The sequence below is a fragment of the Phyllostomus discolor genome, chromosome 5, assembly GCF_004126475.2.
Source record: "Phyllostomus discolor isolate MPI-MPIP mPhyDis1 chromosome 5, mPhyDis1.pri.v3, whole genome shotgun sequence".
Lineage (NCBI taxonomy): Eukaryota > Metazoa > Chordata > Mammalia > Chiroptera > Phyllostomidae > Phyllostomus > Phyllostomus discolor.
In genome coordinates this window covers 137,057,293-137,080,599 of record NC_040907.2, presented here as the reverse complement: position 1 = coordinate 137,080,599, position 23,307 = coordinate 137,057,293, and the positions used below count along the sequence as shown (strand labels likewise).

The following is a 23,307-nucleotide window of genomic DNA, read 5'->3' as shown; positions in this document are numbered from 1 at the left end:
AGTCATACATGAATTAGTGACTGGTTACATATCAAGGGGTTTTCTTGTATATAGGCTGCCTGAGTTATGTGTCCCTAGAATGTTCATATCTTCCATGATGAATTACACATCATACATATATTCACCCTAAAATAATGAGAACATGGATTTTGGGAGAATACCAATTATAGAAATAGTTATCAAAACATCTTATCAAATATTTTATAATAACTTCTGTAATTAAAAAATTCCTCTGTTTTCAAACTATAAAACTTGTAGTTTTCATTTGAATACATAAAATGATTTATTTATCTTTTAAAGTTATCTGGTTATTGAATGCATATAAAAGCAAACTGAGATTTCACTGCCTCTTTCCAGTTGACTTCCTTTAATTGCACTTACCAATTAATGTAATACTTTCCAAAGTCACATTTTGCATTAAAAGAATGAATCTTCTTAAACTTCTGTAATTCATCTAACTCACAAAGCTTTCTGATTTCCACATTTAGCATATTCTGCAGAAGGAAGGAATACAAGCCATTAGAAATCAGCAAACCAGAGTTAAACGGTAGCTTCATCATTTATCTGCTCTGTGACATGGGACAACACCACATTGTGAACAGAGGTCCTTCACTTTAAAATATCAGTTTTTGAGAGAGCAAGAGGAAGAGAGAGAAAAAGAAATTTCAATTTGTTGTTCCACTTTTTTATGCATTCATTGTTTGATTCTTGTATGTGTTCTGACCAGAGATTGAACCTGCAACCTTGGCCTATCGGAATGATGCTCTAACCAACTGTACTACCCAAACAAGCCAACTACTTCACTGTTAAAAGAAAGGTGTTAGCATCTGGCCTGAATCTATTGCCATTTTGTTGTGAATAGCAATTATGATAATTTAGGTAAGGTCATACAAATTGTAAAACATTAAATCCTGTACAAATATTAACTAAGATGATAGTTATGGCAGTAGCAAACCAAAGGTAGGGATCTCCCTGAATTTTAATTTCAAGCCAACATATTCTGATTATATCTTTCATGACATTATTTATTTTTCAAATAGATAAGTTGCTTCAGAAGCTTTTAGATAGCCAGATTTCTTGAGTATTTCAAAGATTAACATGAACTGTAGCAATTTTTGCTTCACCAATGTTGACTGGTAAAATATTCTTGAAATTAAAAAATATTTACAAGTTTTTATTTCCATCATTACCAAGATTTGGATGTAAGCCACATAAAAGAATGTTTATTTCTTAAACCAATTTTCTTGTTCAAAAAGGCCATTTGAATATAACAATATCACATTGATTTGTATAAGCAAAGTGCTTAGAGTAGTGCTATATAGTGCTATAAAGTGCTATAAAGTGCTATAGCTTATATAGTGCTCAATGTAGTTTGTGAGAATAATCTGAGGAGCGATTGTTGATCAAAATTTTTTATGTAAATAATTGCATTTCTGTTGTAACTATGTAATAAAATTAAGTTCCTATTCCTTAGGGTCTTTCAGTTTATTTCAATTATGCTCTGGTTATTTCCAGCTGATAATTTATTTGAAAGACATTTTCTATATGTTTTTATTCTGCAGTCAAATATTCTGCACATATTTAATTAATACATTAGTATATTTTCTAAAATTCCATTTTTATTAACAAAATTGGCTAAAGATACTTCCAGAGCATCACATTGAGCATGTTCTGATAATAATTTATTATTGCATTAACTTTTATATTATTTATTTTTTTAAAGTTTTTTTATTGATTATGCTATTACAATTTTCCCAGTTTTCCCCCCTTTATCTTCCTTCTGCCCTGCCCCCCTCAACCCTCCAGCATTTCCTCCTGCTTAATTCATATCCATGGGACATGCATATAAGTTCTTTGAGTCCTCTGTTTCCTATACCATTTTTTATCTCACCCCATCTATTTTATGCCTACTAACTATGCTTCTTCTTCCCTGTGCCTTTTCCCCCTATCTCTCTCCCTTCCCCCTCCCCACTGAACTCCCTCTGTGCAGTGTCCATTTCTCTGATTCTGTTCCTGTTCTGGTTGTTTGCTTAGTTTTGTTTTCATTGTTTTTCTTTTCTTTTAGGTTCATTTGTTGATAGTTGTAAGTTTGTTGTCATCTTATTGTTCATATTTTTATCTTCTTTTTCTTAGATAAGTCCCTTTAACATGTCATATATCATTTATTATATTTTATTATGTCATCTATGTTCTGTGTAGATAGCCAGATAATTTGAACCCATGTATCAGCAATTATGTCAAAATTTATTAAATTTACTTATTTAACACACTTTGTGTCCTGATGTTGTTTTGAAGTACATAATATTTACTTAATATTTTCTTATAGCCAAGTAGTACTTTTTTATATATGAACAATAAGTAACAAATACTTTCTGTGTGAACTCAAGTGTAAAATAAATTCTTGTATTTTAAGATTTAAAAAGAGATACCAGATAGGATAATGGGCAAACAATTCTTGCTTGCCAACTGAACATCACAGCTGCTTGAGAAAACAATTTTATTGTCAAATAGCTATTCTGAAAAAAATAGAAATTTATACTTTATTAATAAAATAACAAATAAGAAACAGAGCAGTTTTTAATACTGTGAGTCACAAACTATAGTTTATAGTTCTTTTAAATCTCTATAAATAATTCTGAAAAGAAATAAATATATTGCAAAAAGTCCACTCTCACATAGATTTGAGAATATTCAAATAAACAACATGTTAGAATTCCTTAGGTTTTTCTTTTTTTTATCTTAAAGCTAGAAGAAAATATCAAATTATTACCTCAATTTTCTTTCACATGGAATCTGAAATATTATACTGGGGCTTCTTAAGCTCTCCTGTAAAGCCAGTTTATTATATTGAATTTGCTTCATTTTCTAAAGATATATCTTTGAGTAACATTTACCTGGATCAGATTAATAATGGTTTTTGGAACACATTAAATAGAAAAACAAAACAATACAACCAAAACAATACCAACAATAAACAAAAATTCAATCTTTGTTTTTTGCATTTAACTTTAAAAATGGTCAATAAAGTTATTATAATAAATGAGGACTTTTGGTCATAGTGATTTGAGTACCAAGCTGAGTTCTAGATTTAATTAGCTGTCTGAATTTTCAAGTTGCATAATTCTCCTCCTTGTTTTTTTTTTTCTAATTTAGGAGCAAAAATACCTACAATAAAAGGTAATTCCAAGGACTAAATGAGATAATCTATGTGAAAGCATCTAACAAAACCAAGCAACATTCTTGATGCCCAATAAATATTCTTTTCCTTTCTCCATCTTCCTTTAATAAAAATGCAAAATTAAGGCATTTTTGGACCATATATTGTAAAACTTATGTTTCTGATGGTTTCTGTGCCTTAAATTTTGTCTCTTGGAATAATCTTGACTTGCCTCTGTCAATTTTTGTCTTTTTACTAAAACTAAACCAGCATGCAAAATCCTCTGTCTGGTCCCTTTCCCAAATTTTAATATTAGTTAGATATTTATACAAGTGCTATATTAGTTTCCTAAGGCTGTTAGAACAAATACCACAATCTGTTAGTTTAAAAGAGCAAAAATATATTATCTCACAGTTCTGGATGTTGGAGGTCTGAAATCAAGGTTTTAGCAGAACCATGTTCCCAGTGAAACCTATGGGGAAAATCCTTTCTTGCCACTTGATTGCTTCTTGATTTCCTTCCTTGGCCTGCATTACCTACAGCAACAGATTCCTATTTCACTTTCCCTGATTTTTATTATCTCTAATTTTGATGATTTCTTTTGAATATATGGATCAGATTACATCATTTGCCTGTCCAAAGCATACATGTAAATAAAAATACACATAAAATTAAAAATAAAGTGGGATAAAATAAAATGGTAATGTTGGTTGTTTCTCGGTGATACCTAATGGATGATTTTAATTTTTCTATAAGAATAGTTTCTATTATAAGTGTCCTATATGTATGTGTTTTTAATTCAGAAATTAATGAAATAATTAAAAGTAATACAAATATTTCATTACTAAAAGGGAAGATGCAATGTGGTCAGTAGTCTAATGTAATGGGACATTTTCTTCTCTTAATTAAAGAACCCCTCAAAGAAATGCCATCAATATTGCCCCTCCCTACTCTATATCACAAGAATATTTTATGTATTTTTCTCTCTGACACATATGTACAGTGACAACAGAATCAGATGCATAATAATAGAATAGAAAGATAAGTTGGCTTTTCAGTTTGATCCCCCTTTCTATATTTTTGCAGGTTTTATAATACAAAAGAATAGAAGGTATACCATCACTAACCTGAGAGACACTAAAATCTCCATGTCATTTAAAGGGATGACTAGTAACCACTCTAGATGACTGGAAATGTCCCAAGGCAATTATGGAATTGGAATGTCTTGGTCAAGTGCAAGTAAATACTTTTGCTTCTACAATTATATGAATTACCCATGAACATAAATTTTCTTTCAAATTTATTTGGAAAAAGGGATTAATTTCATGACTAGAACAATGGACTATTTAATACTGTAGTGAAATTTCCTCTTGGAAAATTATTTCAGAGATTTAAAATAGTCAATTTATTTGGAAATTACAAATGGAAATCATCAGCAATGCCATCATTCTTCTGGATTAATTACTTGTCAGGGAGTATGGTACATCTTTTTAAACACAATAAATAAACATGTATTTTAGAGTAGTTTAGGTTTGCAAGCAAAATTGAACAGAAGACATATAGAAATTCTATATATGTCCTCTGCCCCCAGACATGGATGTCTTCTATTATCAATATCTACCACCAAAGTGGTGCATTCATTAAAAGTGATGAGCCTTTATTGATACATCATTACTGAGAGTCCATTATGAATTGTATTTATTCATTACTGAGAGTCCATTTATATTCCATATGATATAATATTGGTGTTATATTTTATTTACATATTTGTCAGGTCTTATTTGTGAAATAATATTTATGCAGTTTTTTTGTGAAAATGATGTTAATTACAGATTAAATTTCTTTAATGGATGTTGGGCTATTTAGATATAATATTTCTCTTTCTGTAAATTTTGGAAAGTTTTCCTCCCAAAGGTATTTTTCCTATTTAAATATTCAAATACATTGACAGAAAATTATCATAATATTATCTTTTTACTATATGCAGAATCTTGTAGCTTAAGTGTCTGACTTTAATCTTTTGAATGCTAAAGCTGCAAAAGACATCCATTTAAATAAAAACTGCCAGCTGCAGGACTCAGCTAGTAGCTAAACAACCAGGTAAACAGCTGGCCCTCCCCACCCATGAAGTTTCCCTTTCAGAAAACCAGGGTGACGTAGATAACCGACCAACCACTTGAATGACCCTGCCTCCACTCTCCCATGGTTACTTCTTCCTCTTATGTTTCAAACCAGTTAACAATGAACAAATCCAAGAAACCTCAGGTACCCTACCCTTGGACCAAATAAAGGCAGAACCCAGTCCTCTCTCTCTCTCTCACTCTCTTGCTCTCCATATTGCCCTCCGTCCCTCTTTCTCTATCTGTGACCTCACTTGTGGCCCTACAGTTAGTTGAGAGTAATACAGCCTAGGTGAGTGTATTGGCATTTTTGGACAAGAGGATTGTCATCAATAGTCTGGGACTGACACAACAGATAGATAGTGATATCTTCATTTCTCACCGTGGTAATTTGCATTTCTTCCCTTTCTTTTATTGACTGGTCTTACTAGAAATTTATCAGTTTTATGACTCTTATAAAATAATAAACTTAGGCCTGGTGGGATGTTACTTATGTAAAGGGTTTTTTTTCTATTTCATTAATTTCTACTCATTTTTATTATTTTCTTATGTTAAGGGGTTGATTGGCTATTCTTTTTCTACACTCAAGATATAACATTGTCATTGATTTTCAGCTTTTATTGATTTTATTTTCTAATACATTAATGAAAATTTATAATTTCCATATTTCTATGATTTAGCTTCATCCTGTAAGTGTCGATATGTCACTTACAGATTATCATTCAGTTCAAAATAGGATTTTTATTTCCCAATGTGCCTTCATCTTTATTCTGTTGGTTACTTAGAAGGACACTGCTTAATTTCCAAGTGGTTATATGTTTTTTAGTTATGTGTTAGTGTTGTTTTCTGTCTTAATTTTATAGTGGTTATAGAATATGTGAGGTTTGTCTGGAAAGTATCCAGTCATGTATTATGAAAAAGAAACATTTATTGAAAAAGATACAAGAAAACATTGTACATAAGACAATGACACCTCAGTCCCCTTCAAGGTAGGTACCCTGGGACCTCACACAGTTCTCCCAATTGCCATCACCTGCCCCATCATATTTTCCCAAATCTCATTGACAATCTAAAATCTCTTTCATTTCAAAGGCGATTTTAGTTTTGGGAAAAGACAGAAGTCTCATGGCACCAAATCTAGGCTGTGGTAGAGCTGAGTCACCTGGGTGATTTGGTGTTTCACCAAAAAACTCTGCATGAGAAGTAATACATAAGCAGGCACATTGTCGTGATGAAACTGCCAGTCACAAGTTGCCTATAGCTGTGGCCTTCTGAATCATCTGAACACTTTCCACAGAGGAATTTTCAAGCTTAACACAAAATCTGATACAGATCCATTGTTCTACCTGCTAAGTTATTTTGAATGTGATGGCCACACATTACCCATGCTCACTAAATGGTGTTTGCTGCCCTCCACTGACTAGTACAATGAAGTCATCATTGTTCACACATGTTCATTCCAGTCATCTTTCCTTGGCTGCCAGGTTACATCGATATCGTACAAACTATTCTTGTTATAATAACAATGGCTGCACTCTTTCTGGACAGACCTCATACTTTGAATGACTACTTTTAAAATTTATTGCTGACATATGCTCTGTAACTCAAGTTACAGTTATTATAAGTAAATGTTACACATGACTAGAAGATACTATTCTGTTAATGTTGTCTATCTATCATATATCTATAACCTACAGGTTTATGGGCATGCAGAACATGGGTCCCAATACTTAGAATGGTTCCACATTTGGTTTAATACTCTGCTGTCACCATCTTGAAATCCTTAGTCATTTTGATTAATTTGCCCTGCATTTTCACCTTGCACTGGGCCCTGCAATTTATGTATTCAGTCCTGTAATCATGTTTGTCAACTGCATTGTATTGATTATTTTATAACCATCTTGTATACAGAGGATTCAGATAATGTCTTCTTCCTCCAGTAAGGAACACCAATTTCTCCACTAGACAAAGAATCAGGGGTGATCTCATTTATCTAGTTAGGAATTGAAGTCAGATAAGGTTGGATTAAATGTTTTCTTGTGAGCCTACATTATTTGTAAGAACGCTAATCTTTCCATGATTCTCTTTATATTTATAACAACTTTTTCCATCTTATATTTCACTATACAAAAGTTAAAAATAGAAATTATCCTCACTTTATGGAGTTTTAGTTCAGTGATTATATAGAAATCCCTATGATTATGGGTCAGTATATCCTCTTTCTGTGTCTAGATATGATATTTTGTTCTTGTCATCTTAGTTTATTCTTTAATCCTTCTCTACATGCCATTTCCACCCTCTCTTTTGGAATTAAACACCTTGCTTCAAATAAGCAGCAACTCATCCATTTTTCCTTCATTTTATCTTGTCAAAATGAATCCCTGAAACCGATTCTTAACACAATTCACCTGAAGACAGCTCAGCAATACCATCTGCCTTATTTCTACTCCATCACAGTTAAGAGATATGTTATTTGAGAATAAGCATAAATCCTCAGATACACTTGAAAAATCTTCACCTATACCACACTAGTCAGGGAAATAAGGAATGAGAGAGATGTGTTTCAGAAGAGGCATTCATTTGTCATTAAAATCATGTAAGAAAATGCAAATAAGTATCATATCATTAGTGCATGAGCTATAAAATATTTTTTCTCTTACAAAATTAAGAAGTGCTTTGTGATTATTTGTCTGTATAAAATATTACTTTGTATTTCATAACTGAAAGCTATCAGAAGCTTTTATAGTGTTAGATCTCAGAGAAACTGTTGCTGACATGAATATATATGCTCTATAAACATACCAAGGCAAAATTATGGATGTAACTATTTTAACAGATAGTAGTGAACTCTATTTTATCCACGAAGCTGCAAATTAAAATGCCATATACTAAAAGAGAAGCTCTTGGGAACATTTGTCAACTGAAAAAAATGTTATCTTTGAAATAAGTGCTCTTCACAGTTAATCAGCCATAATTATATTCTTGTGAGTTTATAAGCTAGTGCTATCATCTAGAATTCTAAGATATAATAGAAGACACATTTACTTAGTAAGTAAAAACACTTACCATCAATGGCAAACCAGGGAGAAGCTTTCTTGGCTAACGGCTGAGCATCTTTCATCAGGAGCTGTGACTAGTTTCAATGGTTAGTAAGTGATTTAATTCCCTGAAGGCAAGCTTTTCTTTTTTACCAGTCTTTCCTATCAAAAAGTTAATGAACATCACTAGCAGCTCAGGAAAACCACAAATTTAACAATTATGAGAAATAACCAGCCTACAGAGAAAAATAAGACACTTTCTTTACCCTTGGTTGCTTTTGTAAATAATGTTTTTCACGTAATAAACAATGGAGTTTGTAAAACAGACCCATGCATAAGGTTGATATTCTACATTTTCCACAGGATGTTTGCTGTGTGTCTTGCCTTCAGCTTTTTAACATAAGTTTTAAAAAATTTCTCCACTAAAAACACCCTTGTACGTGGAGGCAGATGTCAGTTCTAGGTCACCATTTCAGTCAGTCTGTTTCAGACATACAGAAGGAATTCTAAAGACAAAAGGGAGCAACCCTTACAGGTTGATTCTAACAAATAAAGAAATAAATAAATATAAAAAATGTAGATTCTGAAATGTATTCAAAATAAGGATTTTTCTATTAATTTTCCTTATAATTGAGGTATCTGTGTGTGTGATTATCTGTGTGCACCTAATCATGTGACTCCACAATGACATATTGATGGACATATGTTAAACAATTGAAAACTTTTTTGTCAGGTGTTATACAATTGTGGATTCCCCCAAATGTACAAGTTAACAAAAAGCAAAAATGCCACAGCAGTATAATTCCACTTAGAAGCATTATTTTAGCAGGGAAGGTCACTGTTTTCATGTCAGGAATAGACCACTGACTTAAGACAAGAGTGCCACTGTGCCAGGTCCTGTAGTGTAATCAACCCATTTTACTATTTGACTTCAATTATTCTATTACAAACAATTTATATAACTGCATTGTAGAATATGAAATTAATACTTTTAAGGCCTTATATTTAATGAAATCCTCTTAAGAGACAAATATAACTACTTTTCAGATGTGCTATTTAATAACTTTAAAGCCATCCAGTTCACTAAAGCTAAAATTTCAATTAAATCTTATTTAAATTGGTATCTACTTCAATTACTTTTACCACACTCTCCACTGAATATTTATTATGGCTTCATAGTAGGTATTTGCAACTTGGTATGTAGACTACGTGAGCAGAGCCAAGAAACAGTATTTTTAAAGTGTCGACATGATACACATTATTTTTATTGACTTCCTACACTGAAGTATACTCTTTGGCAAAATAATTACTCCAACTCCCTCTGCTATTTAAGGTACCCAAAAGTTTTGTCTGCACACTGTCAAAGATAAACAGAGAAGATACTACAAGATTTAAAGTGGTAAGAACAGAAACTAATTCATAATATACTATGACAATAGGGAAAACAGGCCAGTGTGAACAGAACTGAACTTTGATTTGTACAGAGGGGACAGAAAGACTGGCCCTGTCTTGAGGTGCTGGCTGGAACACATGTAGATTTTCCCAGAAGCCCTGAGTTTTCTCAGGCAGGCATTTTAAAGGCAGACCTACAGCCACCCTAGGAAAGTGGTCTTTTGCTCTTAGGAACGGTTACTGTTTGTAATGTTTGTTCATGCCTTTGTATGGCCAAGGTTGAGGCCTAGCTGAGAAGAGAATTCAAAGAGCCTGACTAGATTTTGGCCAAAGAGAAAATCTTTGTTAAGAGAACACAATATTTTATGGCTTTTATTTAATAAATATGATCGACAACATACAAATTTAGGCACAGAAATGTGTAGTACTTTAGTTATATACTGTAAATTATTAAAAAGAATATTCTAGTATTATTTAAGAATATCAGAGAAAAAGGAAAACAAAACTTAAATTCTTAATTTATAGAACTTAAAGAATATCCCAAGTCAATCCATGTTTATCCATAATAGTCAGTGTTACTAAGGATTAAATTCTTATCAACAATAGTTTATGGAGTATTTAGGAGCAGAGAAAATTTTCCCTGACTTCCATAAAATGTTCTTTCAATAAATATTTGATAAACATTTGATAAAAGAATGCCTCTACAAATGCTTGGTGTAGGGAAAGAGACCCTGAGTGGTACAATGCCTGGCACACAACAGACCTTTATCTCCTTTTTTTTTAAAGTTTGAATGCTAAATAGGTATTTTTTTATTGTTGTTCAAGTACAGTTGTCTCCATTTCCCTCCACCATGCCCCCCAACCCACCTACCTCAGCCTCCCACCCTCAAACCTACCCCCTCTGGCTTTGTCCATGTGTCCTTTATACATGTTCCTTGATGGCCCTTTCCCTATTTTCCCCCAGTATCCCTCTCCCCCTTCCCCTCTGGTTACTGTCAGTTTGCTCTTTATTTCAATGTCTCTGGTTGTATGTTGCTTGCATGTTTGTTTTGTTGATACTGTAAGATCTTTATCTTTTTATTGAAATTAAATGAGTGAATAAGCAAACAGTGACAATACATTAGGAAATGCCAGAACCTAAGTTCCCTGGAGGCAAAAACTGAGACTCCTCCATCTCCAAGTCTACGTCATTTAGTTTTTTGGGGGTGTTTGCAAATGATGATCGTATACCACTGGACATTTTATATGCAGCAATCTACATAAGATGCAATAAATGAGAATGGAAGTTCAGGAGAGAAACAAGGACATAAATACACATGCATTTCTCCTTCCTAGAAAACTTTAAACATGATGACTTGTCATCTCCGAATTAATGTAGCACATATATAGAAGGAGTGGTGTGCCTGAGTCAGAGAGAAATGCTGTGTGCCAGACATGTCAGAGAACACAATGATCAATGTCAGAGAATTGCACACATTTAAACTGCTGCTATTTTGTTCATTCTGAATTCCCATTATAGATGATTGCCCCAAACTGTTTTTACTAAATTTGACTGGCTTCCTTAAAAGTTCACACTTTGATAGTCTGATTATTTCTTCATTAAAATGACAGTTAGAAATTGATGTGAGAAACCTAGACAACTAGCTTCAAATGGTTTGAATGATTTTTTTTTGCTAGAATATTACTTTGTTCTATAAGTGAGCCAGAGGTGCTATCACTTGATTTACAGGTGCAGGTTTAGGACTGAAATGAAGAAAAGGAAAAAAGAAGTTTAATCTAAACTTAAAAAACAGTTTTACTATTGTAACAAGGGAAAAAGCTATTATTTTAAAAGAAAAACTAAACACACACTATACACACGCATTTTTCCTTCTTCTCTACTTGTCTGTACCTTAAGGAATAAATTCTTCATTTAATAAAATGTTTTTGTAGTTGATGGTCATAAAGGGGCTTCTTTTGAAAATATAAATTTTAAAAATACGCAAAAAAGTGGTTTTAGAGACCCTAACATCAAATTCTTCTGTTTCTTTGGAGATATTGATATACAGCTGAATTCCTGATCTATATTACAAACACAGACTTGATTTAAGAACATGTAATGATAGCAAAATAAAATAGTCTAAATAAATCATTGACTTCTGACTCCTTAATCTTATGTCTTAACATGGGCCAAATATTTGGAGTAATTTTTATATTTAAGATAGGAAAAGTCTTGGTTAATCATTTTTTCTCATATATATTGCTATAGACAGATAAAGGAGGAATTTTATAAATCCTATTCTCTATTTTGTAGGGATATTTAGCCTTAGCTCACCACACTGAAAAGTGAGGAGCTGATAAGATGGATATTTAAATGATCAATTAGTCTAATTTTAGGCAAGTACTCCCACTAGGTCTATTTCTTATAGTGTGCAGGCAAATATTTTGCACTTCACTCTCTTTGGACATCAGACAGGACTCTGAGGCTCATTTGTCTTCATCTTTCCTGTGCTGGCCATAGCCAGGCATTTAAATCCATGAGGTTAAAATGGCTCATTCTATCATTTCTACTTCCTTGATGATTTTATAGTCCAGTGGAAGATTTTTTTTTCTTTTAAACTTTGCATGAACTTTTACCAGAAATCTCTAGGTCCCTAGTCACACTTCATTTTGTAAGCCATCCTTCAGAGTGTCTGCCTTTTACCATAAGTTTCTTTTCTCAGGAGGAACGTTCCCCTTTTCATATATATACAATGCAACCAGAATGCATTATTTATAAGCTTGGATTGCCTGGGATTCTAGAACATAATACATACACCCATTGCAATCTTTGAAATATTAAGATTTTTTAAAGTTGTTTTTACCCTTTAAATAGGCACATAGACTGGCTTTGAATGTGCATACTTAGTCTTTGACAACCCTTCAGGGGGAAATATATCACTCAGGAAAGGACTCTGTAGTGACATTCTGTCCCAGTGCTCCTAGGTACAATGAATGAGGTTTTTGTAATATATTGCTAAGTGTCACATATCAGTGAGCGTTGGGGTGAGAAGTCAGTTTAATCAATTACTAGTGCTATGTATCATCCCGGTGTCACCAGCACTAAGACACAAACCTATACAGGAGAGGTTATATTAATTCTATCATCAGCAGAATCTCTGAATCCAAGGTGAATAAAAATAAGACTGTGAGAGGACTCCTCAAAAAGTATGGTGATTTCACTGTTTACATAAACACTGACAATATTGTCAAGTAGCAAATAGAAATGTTAGCTTAATTTTTTATTTATAATTTTAATCTATTTGAAAATTCTACTCTCAAATTGTAACTCATTTTAATTTTTTCAGGGCATACTTAATTGTGGATCATGACTATTGTTAAGATCATTTTAAAGAACCTGTACACACATATGTACACATATATGCAAGAAGGCATTAAAAAGACAGAATTGTCAACTTCTTTTTATCTTTTATACATCTGTATCTAACATGCTAAAGTAACTAAAGTACAAACTCATCAAAGCTATATTTTTGGTTCCTTCTTTCATTTTTTTAGATTTCAATTTAATTTTTGCAAAGAACATCCTTATCTTAGTTTCTATAAATTTTTAAGTTCAAAGAGAAATGCTGTCTCAAATATTTGCTTTAAACTACAAGTTGTTTGAACAAAAATTATTACTTAGAATTCTAAAAGAGAAAGTTGAAAGTTGGGACTACAGAGGAAGATAAAGTGGGGCCTTCATGTCTCTCTTCTAGTGTCTCTGCTCACAGAAGAATCTTCAGCCATGAACGGTGGCAAAGCCCAGCCACTCACAGCACTCTTTTCCTAAACCCGTGAGTGTGACCTCCCTGTTGTCTCAGAGTTCTGTGGGCGATCCAGAAATGAGAATAGTGGATGATACTTTCTTGTGCATTCTGAAAAATGGTGTTGATTAGCCTTTGGAGATAGATGTTTCAAAATATCTGAAATGCACTTCCCTTCCTCACCTCACTTTTTCTCATGTTTTTAGGCATTCTCAGGCTAAAAAGAAATTTGAGCAAAATTTTAAACAAGTTTTAACAAAATTTTGTTAGAGCTTGCTCAAAATTTTGCTCAAATGCCTTTTAAACCCAAGTGTAGTTGGTGATACCTTACCATGTCTATGCCACTTTATAACAATCCTTGTTTCATTAAATCACTAAATTTCTTATAATAAATTCTCTTTTGATGAACTGCAAGGCTTTGAATCCATTTATCTTTTTGTTCCTATAATCTAAAGCCTACAGCCAAATAGAGCTTGTCTATTGAATTGATGGAGACTGTGGTCTCCATTATTCTGTGCCATCTCTCACTTCCCGAAAACATCATTAAAAAATGTAACTTAACCATTGAAAATGTGGCATTCTTGGCCCATTTTATTGGTCTTAAATTGTCAGAGATCTATCAGAAAATAATGAGACATAGTATTTCATTAATATTGACAGAAGTTATTTTAAAAGTGTGCCACGTGGATTTCAAACAATAACAACATGAGGGTTGAGGTACAATATTATTTCTATTTTAGTAGAGGTACATTACAAAGTAATTAGAGGAAAGGAATAAAGAATCAGACTCTTTTTCAAACTTATGAATACCATATGTTCTTTTTCTGTACAGAAGAAAATAGCCCTGAACTAAACTGAACTGAATGTGGAGGCTTCCCATAGTTTAAAGTGGGGAAGAAAAGTGCCCCTGTGCAAGACCTGACAAGCTCAGGGGAGGCCTGTGAGGCAGCCTTACAAACCCAGAGACCTAAATACATAGGATAGTCTAAGATTAAATTTTCTAACTAGAAGCAAGTTCTTGAGGGGTAGTTGTGACCAAGGCCAGTATTTTTCCCTAATGAAAGAAGGGAAAAGTCTTTACCTTAACTAAGCCTATAAAGCCTGCCTGTTGTCTTTTTTCATCTACACAAACATACCTTTGGAATGTCAAATTGCTTTTCTCCCAACCCCTCAAAGCACAGGTGCAGCACCAGAGGGAGATCACAAATCCCCTCGTTGTTTTTTTTATCATGTTAATTGTTGACCATTGGCTATGTTGTACCCACCTGTGCAAAAAAGTCTGTTATTTTAGTTTTTATCCAATCCCAGAGGTCCCCCACAGCTTTTCTTCCTCCAGCCTCCCTAATCCATCCTCAGTGGGTTTCATGTAAACCACTTACGCCTCCTTCCTCTTTCGATTATAATGTATAAAACAAGGTGCAAAACTGCCATTCTCCAGAACATTATCTCAACTCACTGAAGTTATGCTTCCAGGCAATTGTTGTCTGGAACAGGCTCAAATAAACTCTGAAAAATTTATACAGGCTTGGACATTTCTTACATTGACAGAAACTATATTAAACCATTTTACAGAAAAATAAACTACTAGAAATTTCTGCATATATTACTCTTAACTTATACTTATGCTTGAATATAGTATGTGCCTTCTACTTCCAAATAAATATTTATATTAGTATGTATATATGTATATATATGTATATATGTGTGTTTATATTACTATATGTGTGTATATAGTATATGTGTATCATATAATACAAATATCTATGTATGTATACATATGTATATATGTATGTATATATTTGTATATACAGTATGTATATATTATTTATATATAACACAAATATATATATTAGTGTGTGTGTTAGATCCCTGTATTTAAAATATATGTATATGTACTAGTATGTGTGTTTGATCCCTGTATTTACAAATATATGTGTGTGTGTGAGTGTATTAGTATGTGTGTTTGATCCCTATATTTTCTGTGGTTGATGACAGAAACATGGCATTATTTACCTTTAATTTATGTATTAAAAACACATTCGGAAATGTTAGTGAGTCTCAGTAGGGTACTTCCAACACAAAAGAATGTAAGCTGTCAAGGATATGTATGGATTCAACTATACATGAAATTTTTAGAAGGCTGTGTTTTTTAGCTGCTGTCCAGGTGCTGAGAAACTGACAGACCTGGTTTTCCAGGTCTCAGGCTCAGCCTTGATTCTAGAATTAGAATCCTAATCACTGATATTTGCATTACTTTCAAACAGTCCCAAGGCTCCTCCTAAAATGTTTATTTGCTTTAAGCGTCCTAAACTAATCTTGAACAGCTCCCTACTAGCCTTTGTTTCTACAAGGACATTATCTGGGTTGTCAAATACCAGATATTATTTTTTAAAAAAAGATGGATGGGACTAGGAATAGAGAGGAGTGTTTCTAGGTCTAGATGCATTGCTTTTAGTGTGATTTCAACTAAAGTTAATTCACTAACTCAGGATTTTGAGGCACCCAAGAATATGATTGTTTACTGATATCTAAAGGTTATTTTTTATCTGTTTTTATTTAGGCCTTTTATTTTTCTTTTTCCCCATGAAAGCCCAAATAACTCATCTAATTTTGTCAGTTTCTCTCTATGAAACTGACACTTTGTGAGGTCTACATTTATTAATTTAACCAAAGGTGTGACTTACTTCCAAGACTGGTCCTATTGTAGGCACTGTACGGAAATGAACACGTGACTACTAAAAACTTTTTCCACATCACTTATGAGCTCTTTGCAAAATTACAATTGTAATTAGTGTTTTCCTTATTACACACATGTAGTATTTCCAATGAAAATAAGATATCTATTAGATTTATATTTTTGTTTATGAAATATACTATATATTATGTAACATTACATAAAGTATGTTATACATGTCAAACATATAATAAATACATAAGATACACTAGAAAATTAGACATTACAAATGAACAAATAGAGTAAAAAGAGAAAATCTCTATAATCATATAACCTAGAAGTATACAGGATAGGGAAAAAGTAGGTTTATATTTGTTCATATGGAAAATAATGCAATAATCAATAGATAATAATACAAGAATAAAGTCTGTTTTGATAACTCACAACTCTAAACCTACTTTTGCTCCACCATGAATAGTATATATTATTTTATACAAATTATAGATATTGTATAAGTTAAAAATATGTAATATAATGTTATAATTATACAAATTGAGTCCACTTCTTATTGTACAGCCTATTTTTCTTGATGAAGAAAATATCAAAAGAATCTATGCCAATTACTTTAAACAATAAGTCTGTCTAGGAGTAAAAGAAATCTTTTTAATTCTTTGAAAATATAGAGCACTATTTAATCATTTTCACATTTGAATGAAGAGATATAATGATTATATTAAAATAAAGGGAAACTGGTTGAATTGAATTTTATAGTTAGGGTTCAAGACATGGGAATTTAACCTTCTCATTTAATAAGAAAGGTTTTGGTCCTTGACGGTGGACAGTGAGGAACTGACTCCAGTGTCATAACAGGCGCTGTGCTCATTTCTAATTTCCTCATTGCAGCAGAAGTCTTGAGACTCTGCACTAGCTCCCTGTGTTAGCCACTTTTCTGTCTTGGTTCAGCAGCCACTGAGTGTGGAAGGCACAGCTATGATCTACCGAAAAGCTCACTCTCCCAAGAGAATAGGTTGTCAGTCAGAAGATATAAAGTACACCACTTTTCAAAAAAGTTTGCTCTGCTAACATAAAAAGAGAGATTAAACATAATATTTTTCAGTACACCTTCTCAGTGGACCAATTTCTACTTTTTTTAGTTACTTCTTGCCACTTAACTCTTTGCAACAACTCTCACTTCTAGGAAGTCGAAGCCATGTATGTGAACCATGGTTTCTGGCATTTTCCTGCTAACGTGACCTTGCCAATTTAATTAAAGAGCTCCTGGTGGAGGGTTACCCCTTATCTCCACTACAATGATAAGAGAGATCAAAGGACTTGGCTAGAAATCCCATATGCTTAAATTTTATGCTTACAAAATTCTAAAGACATACATAAAATTCAAATTTGTTGCAACAATTTAATTTCTTTTAAGACACTTGGGTCTTTGGCATCATAAAAACTTACACATCTCATTTTATTTCTATCTTATGACAATTAAGCCCAACTGTGTGAATGTACAAATACAGAGTCACTGGAATACCCTTCCACACTAAAATGCTTAAAGCAGATAAAATCTGTTGGATCTAATATCCTCCATTTTAACCCCAATTCTTCCATTTATAATATATATGTTAATACTAACTGTTCTATCTAATTTCACTCTTTTTGGTCTTTTATGCAAAACTATTTATTTGGTAACTGCTTTATATTGGACACAATTCTAGAAGCTGACAAATACAGCAATGAACAAAAACAAAAATAAAGAGGTTCCCTGCCCTCATCAAGTTTATATATATTCTATTAACCAAAAGCGCATTAGTTTGTGATATTGCCATGCTCTGATGGAAATTGAGAAAGTAACAGGGTCTCATGAAAAAAAAATAGAAAACTCAAATTAGATAAGCAGACTCACACTAGAATAATCCAAGCAAAACAATGTTTATTTACTTGCTCATATTTTTTGTTCCCCTAAAAAAGACTATTTACAAAGATTTGAGCATAGTGAAATGGGAAGATGGTGCAGTGACTTGTAGCTGAGAACAGCTGAATTATTACTACCCCTAGGCCTGAAGAGATAAGAAGTAGGAGGAATCACTAGAAACTACAAAGAAAGCAGGCTGTGTGAAGCTCTCCAGCACTAGGAACCAGTGATCTTCCTTAAAGATACAATCAGCCCATGGAAACCACAGGCAGAGAGGGAGAATTAAGTTCCCTGGCTTTACTCTCATCTTTTACTTTGACCTCCCGCCATAGCCTCTCACAAGCTGAAGTTAACCAGATCCCAAAGGGCAATGCAGGCCTAGTGATGTATTCTATAAATGCGAGCCTCTCTGGGAAGAACATAAGGTGCAGAAAATAAGAGTGGACCTGTGGAGGCAAATAACAGAAATTAAAACAGCAATGTAGCAGCAACTCAGTGAGCTAGAGGAGGGTGGGAAGATGACTGCTTCAGAGATGATGGTGAAGGAAGCTGTTTCAGAAGAATTAACATATGAGTTGACACCTAAGGAATAAAAAATATCCTGCCAATTAAGAATTAACAGAGAACATTATTTACTATGGATCTGAAATAGAGAAGAACTTGGTATGTCCATAGAAAAGAATCAAACTAGGATGACTGGAGCATAGTGAGCAATCAAAGAAGATAGGAGAGGAAGGAAGAGTTAGGAAGAGGCTGGGTTATTCAGGCTATTAGATAAATATGGATCATATGGAAGCAAGTATGGAAGCCAGTATACAGTAGGAGGCTACTGCAGTATCTTGGGTAGCAGTGAGAAGTTGTCAGATTGAGTCTCCATTGAGATAAATATTCTAAGTGGGAGGTTATAGTGACCTGGATGAGGAGTTTTTAAGGAAATGGAAAGAAATGGACAGATGAGAGATATACTTTGAAATTAAACTAATAGGTTTGCTGATTGATGGGATGTGGGGGTGAAGGAAATATTTTTGACTCTAACAATAGGATATATGATTATAATTTACCAAGGTGAAGAAGACTATTGGGAAACAGCTTGATGATGCCTAAGAAACATCACAGTGGAGATGTCAAGTTAGCTCTAAGGCTCTACAAGGCTTTAGTTCAGAGAAGGAGTAAATATGAAATCACTGATGGTGTTTACAAATCATTAAAGGACTCAACAAGTTCACCCAAGGTGAGTGCGGAATGAACAGAAAGATCACAGGACAGGTCTCAGACCCAGGTTGAGGATTGCCAAAAATAATAAGTGAAAAGATGAAAATATCTCAAAACCATGCTGAATATTATCATAGACACCTCAAATATTCTCCCATCTAGTTTATAAAGAGAGCTAAGTTCTTCACTTTTCAATTCCAAAGAGAAACATGGACGTATGTGGTATGTGTGTATGTGGTACGTGTGTATGTGTGTACGAGGTGATATACTACTAAAACTTACAAATATGCTCCAAACCCTCCCAATGAATGGGAGATAGAGTTTTTGATTTTGAAAGCAGGAAAGGTTATGGCCTGAAGGAGAAACCTTGTGATGTGTCCCTTTCCCTTCATTGGGGTATCATAAGGTTAAAGTGATAAGTGAATTCATGGGATACAGTAGAAATTCAGAAAATAACATTATCTTTGAATTGTGGTGCTAAAGTATTTTAACTTGATTTAATGGGCACTCCACATTCATTTCCCCAAAATTATAGTATATAATTGTACTGATCACAGTTAGATGTAGTGTTAAGTTCATCTCAAAGACTTTGTCAATGATGAATTGAAGATAATTTTTGTGCCTAAGTATGGAATTAAAAAAAATATTAAACACGTAAACACATGTACAGTTACAAAAGCATTTATGGTGCTTAGAAAACATACACCTGTATATTTTATTCATACTTGGCCTAGGAGATAATATCAAATATAGATTACATTGCAGAACATTTTCTGTGCTGAGTTCTTGTCTTGAACTCATGTTTACTCAAATTCCCTTGCACTCCATGGGTATATGATCTTCAGAGTGAAAATATACAATTATAATAATAACCAAAATTTTTTCTGCAATAACTGAAGTTATCATCTCAATCGAAAAAGAAGCAATCTGGTTTCCACCACTGTGTGCACAATAAAATAAGTATTGCCATATTAACTAACATCTCCAAAGAATTAATTTGTGTTAAGATGCAGCTACGTTTTTTTGTCCTGGCTGATGTCGAATAGATTGAGCATCAGCCTGCAAGCCAAAAGGTTGTCAGTTCGATTCGTGGTCAGGGCACATGCCTGGGTTGTGGGCCAGATCTCTGATTGAGGGCACAACTGACTGATGTTTCTCTTGCACACTGATGTTTCTTTCCCTCTCTTCTTTTAAAAAATAAATAAATAAAATCTTTTCAAAAAGCTGTAGCTTTTAAAAATATTTATTTATTTATTTTTAATTTAATTATTTTTTTTAGACGCAGGGCAAGGAGAAAGAGGGGATAGAAATATCAGTGTGTAAGAGTAAGATCAATAGGTTGTTTTTCACATGTGCCCCATCCAGGGACAGGACCCACAACCCAGGCATGTGCCCTGGCCAGGAAACCAACTGGTGACCTTTTGCTTTGTGGGATGACACTCAACCAAGTGAACCGTGCTGGTGAGGGCTAAGATGTAGGTTTTTAAAAAACAAAACTGCAATAAAAACATTAACAAAACCACATTTTAGGTGAAATAAAGTTATAAAGATCATTCTAAAATCTCCTCATAACTGAAATAAAATCATGTAAATAAACACAAAAGAACACCAAATCCTAAACAAAATTCATAGTATACGACTATTGAAAATACCTGTGATTCTAAGAAATAGTTCTTAGAATTTAATAGTTCTATCATTTGAAATCACTAGAAAAAAATCTTTCCTGCAAAGAAGAGAATTGAAATTATTCCTCTTTAAACCTTCACATAGGCTCTGAACTCAGAGACTAATAAGAAAAAAAAAAGACTATTAAACATTCAGGAACGATGGCAATCAGTGGACTATATGGCATTAATTCAATTAATATTTACTAAACCACTAAGTATATGTGTCAATTACTGGGCTTGATAATTATATCAAGACAGACATGACTCCTGTTCTCATAAGATTTAACATTTTGTCAAGGATGAAAGAACAAAGTACAAATAACTACACAATTCACAAATTATCCATGTGATAATAATGGAGTGTCATGTCTTATAAAAATTTCAAATTTTTGTTTTATAAAAGTTCAATAAATTATAGTACCTTACAAAACATCAACAAGATTCATCAATATTAAATGTAAAGATGGTCAAAAGAAACTGGGTCTTAAGAACATCATCTTCAAATTGTACACATTCAAATCTAGCCTCACTCCTGTATTATATGGAGTCCCTACCAGCATTCTGTAAAATAAATAAATAAATAAATAAATATACATTTAGCCTGTCGTCAGGTGAGTGGGAAGGTGAAGCTGAACCCAATTCATTTCCCTCCATTCTCGTAGTCATGTTCTCTAAAATAGTAATTCATGTGGGTTGAAATTTAAGAAGTATATTCAGTGTGGTTGCATAGCTATGTAGCTATTGGTTACTTAATCATAGACCAAAAGGAAAAGAAATGATTCTATAAAACTCTGAACTTAATCTATTATTGTAGCTTTTTTGCATTTTAAGAAATTGACCCACAGAAATTTTTATATTTCTTACAACTCGAAATATCCAGTAAAAACAAGCTTGAATTTATCAAGATTGACACAAGATCATGTTTTTTACAACAAGAAAGTAACAGCTTGAAAATAAAAGAAAATCTTAACTTTGTCAGACAATGGAATAAATTAGATATGGGAAGGGTTAGCATAAAATCACTGAGATGGACTTTCATAAATTTGAAAGGAATACCAAGAGGGCACATTTGTTTGCATATAATATTAGGAATGGAAGGACCACCAGGGAACATTGAATTCAATTGCCTTGCTTTGGATAAAAGAAAAGGTTATTTAACATCTTTAGGGTCACTGCACTGTTAAATAGCTGCCTGGGATTAAAAGATTTCTTATGATTCTGGTAGTGTTCTCAGCAGCATGAAATGATTATCTTCCACTGGGGCATACATTCTCCCCTCAACATAGACTTTTTTATTAAAATGATATTTCAGTTTCCATTAAGAATTCAAAAATATGTAAAAAGTGGTAATTTGCATTTAATTTCCTTTGCTAAGATAATTCAATTGTCAGATAACTGCACTAGGGTTTATCATAATGAATTTTCATAGTTTATTGAAGGTAAATCAATATATTGTAGATATGTAAAGTCTGAGACTGGAGAAAGAATTGAGAAAGTATAATTAACAAATTCAAAGGAAGAGCAAGAGTATCATAAAGAGCATTGGTTTTCTGTGGAACATGGAAATTATAACATGAAACATTTCATTTATACACATGTACATAGTAATTGAGCATTAGCTTTGTCCTGAGACTATGCTAAATGTAAAAGACACAGATGATGGAAGAAATGAGGTTTCTGCTATCCGGGCTTAGAAAGATGGAGATAACAGAGGGAGATAGTTATAATGTTTTTAATTATCATGTAAATATGCTATGACATATGTGTACATAAGTTATTATGATAGTCTGATGATTGGATGTAATTATGGGAATCATTCTTAGGAAATGATACATATGCTGGGTTTTTAATTGGAGAGTTTGGTGGTAGTGTGTAAGGAAAGGAATTACCACCAGAAGGGGCAGCAAGAGCAAAGCAATGAAAGAAGCCACAGTCTTGTAAGTACAATAAAATGTTTTTTATCAGGTTCAGAATTTCTCAGAGATGTTGGATGGAAAGATGTGTAGAAGTCATAGTGTCCCTGGGTTTTAGAAGACACTATGTCCCTAACACCAATGAAAATGCAGGACTGTTGGCAGTGTAGCTTCAACCAGGAGGATATCACGTTGCAGTTGACAAACAAAAAATCATTTCACTTAAAAACAACTAAATGCAATGATGATGCTCTGGAAAACCTAACTAGAGTTCATCTTAGTGTTAGAATAAAAAGGGTACCCTTAGAATAAAAGGGTATGGCAAAAAAAGTAATACTATATTAGGAACATGTTGAAATTTTTATTAGAAATACACTATGTAAATATGTTCATACAAATGTGCCATACAATTACAAATCATTCATGTTTATTTT

General features: G+C 33.1%; 1 long non-coding RNA gene across 2 annotated transcripts in view; it reads right to left on the bottom strand.

Moving 5' to 3' along the window:
- Positions 1-23,307, bottom strand: part of LOC118500841 — a 327,925-nt gene that overhangs the window by 13,200 nt on the left and 291,418 nt on the right. For both annotated transcript variants that reach the window (XR_004903427.1, XR_004903426.1), the window contains exon 6: positions 21,382-21,521. This is a non-coding gene — a long non-coding RNA (uncharacterized LOC118500841). The remainder of the gene's footprint in view (positions 1-21,381; positions 21,522-23,307) is intronic.